Below are 3,087 nucleotides of genomic sequence, written 5' to 3' on the forward strand. Positions count from 1 at the left end.
CCCAGACAGAATTGAGGCGCTATGGTACAAAGAGTCTAGAATTAATTTTTGAACCTTTGCTAGAAATTTTTCAATGCTCTTTAGACGAAGATGCAATACGATCAAGATGGTCTGAAGCAGTTGTTATCCCCATCCACAAGAAAGGTGAACAATCAAATGCAGAAAACTACCAACGTATGTGCCTGATATCGCTAGTCATTAAACTTTGTAAAGGAAGCATAAGAGACAGGATATTGAACCATGTATTACAGGGCAATGTGATAAATCCCGACCATATGGGTTCCTACGAAATGAAAATTGTACAATACAATTATTAGAAACTTTCAACAATTGGACAAAAGCCCTGGAAGAGGGTCACAGCATTCTGGCAGCATTATTTAACGTCAAAAAAGCTTTCGAAAGTGTATTGCATGCAAAGCTAATGGATGATCTCCAACAGTACAATGCGTCAAGGCAAATTCTGTCCTGGATAGAATCATTTCTCAGAAATCAAACCCAAAAAGTTAGAGTGGATGACAGCATTTTGGATCCAGCAAAAGTGAACAGCGGGGTGATACAAGGTAGTGCGATTGTTCCGCTCCTCTTTGTACTCATTACCAACAAAATTGACGAAAATATCATCAGCTTTACCAGAATATATGCAGATGACTCAGAACTCTATAGGAAGTTCAATTCATCTTAAGATGAAACAACACTACTAAAAGACATTGACACCCTAACTGAAAACCTTCAAAGCTTAGGTCTCAACTTCAAGGCATCAAAAACAAAGGTCCTGTGGATAGGGAAGAAGAATACTACTTCTGTGCCCCAACTAACAATAAACAACAAAGCAGGATGCAGAATACCACCGACACTTGTTGACTCTGAAAGAGATCTTGGCATTATTGTTGATCCACAGCTTAAATTTCATGGGCAAACCCAGAAAACTATTTCTAAAGCATCACAGCTCATTTGGCTGGTCAGAAAAAGTTTCAAGCACTTGCACAGAAATACCTTTGTAAAACTCTACAAAGGATTAACAGAACTACAATAGAGTAAGGGAACGTGATTTGGGGACCCCAGTATAAAACTGACTCGGCCACCCTAGAAAATTTCTAATAATATGCCACGAAACTTCTTCCTGGTTTGAAAAACTTCAGCTATTAAGAACAACTATTCAAACTGAACATCCCCACCTTGAAATATATGCGAATGAGGGGAGACCAGATACATGTACAAACCAGAACTTTCCAGGGGTATTTTCAAAAATAAATATCACAAGAGGACACCAAGAAAAATATTCAAACCCGTAGCAGTAAATAGATCACAGGCCAATTTTTGGAGTGTCCGATCAGTGGCTGACCGAAAATCACTCCCAGAAATAGTTGTGAAATCTGAAACCTTAAATATTTTCGAAAATGGCCTGGATCGATTTTGTCAGAGAACATTTTTATACACATGACGCATGGACTAGGGTAAGGGAGACCCTTTGCCCTTGGTTTAAGTTGCAAAATCCGAATAGCCGTTGAGTCAGAGGAACACTACTTTGATGAACCAGCTGACAGCCATCTAGAGAGTGCTGAAACAGGGACATGTCCCTGATGGCACTGAGAATCCTGTGAGTTAATTAGATAACAATTGTTATCACTGTATTCTAAGTTTCCATTGGGCACAGTAAGTCAAAAAATAGATTATGAGAGAGCTCGTATTACAGAAACGTGATAAAATGCTGCAAATGGAGAAACCTAGGACTTATCATCCATGTACCTAAAATTTGGCTCCCCAAAGCTCTTCTCCAAATACAGCTAGGCAAATCTAGACAAAAAAATTCCCAAAATTGTGACCATACCGATAAACTTTGAAACTTACAAGCAACTATACAACCCAATTGGGGTGTGTTTGCTGTAGCAAGCCTGAAGACAAAATAATAGCACTTCTGTTATGCATTAAGCAACACCGGAAGCAAAGGCAGATCTATGATAAGTGTCTAATAAAATTAAGACAGCTAAGGATGGAAACAAAAACATTCAGTAAAGATACAATGCAGGCTAAGGGCAGTAATCAGGTAGGGAAAAAAGGGAATATATAATAACATTTGAGTAATATAGCCCGTTAATTTTTTTTAACAAAATCAGTAAACTTTTGCACAAAACTTAGAGCCATATTTATCCCCATAAGGGGGGAGGAGTGTAATTATGACCACAGTGATCATTTCATTTGGAGATTGCGTTAAAAGGAAAATTTATTGGTAGATTATTTTTTTCAAATTCCTGCCCTATTCTATAGCCTAAGGTACCTATAGGCTATCCAATGTTCCGATTGGTGAAGAGTTGCTGTACTATATTTCTACCAATGGAATCGCTGATTGATTGCTGTAATACTTTTGACTCTAAATAAAGCTACAGCAGGAACCCCATACAATAAAGTGAACCTTGGTACACAATTTTGACCATGAATTTATGTGTAAAGACTTAAATTACCTAAGAAAATGGTTCAAAATAAAGTCAAATAAGAAATTAGCCAAGTAGTCTAAAAAAAAATGTTATAGTATTTTGTCTAAAATCAAATCCTCTGTCAAATAGAACACTGATGAGAGAACTTTGATGATATACTCATCATTGTTCTCAGACCGCTGATCAGAGCAGAATGACCAAAGACGTTTGCATAAAAATGACAAAAGATGTAACATCTTAGCACATTGATGAGTAAAAAAACAGTCCTATGCTAAGGCCGCTCTTTTACTCATCATTGTGCTAAGATTTTACATCTTTCGACCAAAAGCGCTTAAAAGTGAAATCTTAGGACTAAGATCTTACTTCTTGTTCCGTTCTTTGGCAAAAATCTTTCATCATTCTGCTCTGATCAGTGGTCTAAGAATAATGATGAGTATATCATCAAAGTTGTCTCATCGTTGTTCTATGTGGCAGAAAAATGGCGTTCTTAACGCTTTTTGCTAACATCAGTGAGCTGTAAGATCTTAGAAAAAAGATGAACAAAAGGAAGGAAATCCTCGCAGAAAGATATGAGATCTTATATGTAAGATCTTAGTGCAAAAGAACGGCCCTGTGCATTGGCGAGGATATTAGCGACTGGATTTCTGTTGCCTTT

The sequence above is a fragment of the Artemia franciscana genome, chromosome 16, assembly GCF_032884065.1.
Source record: "Artemia franciscana chromosome 16, ASM3288406v1, whole genome shotgun sequence".
In the NCBI taxonomy this organism is placed as follows: domain Eukaryota; kingdom Metazoa; phylum Arthropoda; class Branchiopoda; order Anostraca; family Artemiidae; genus Artemia; species Artemia franciscana.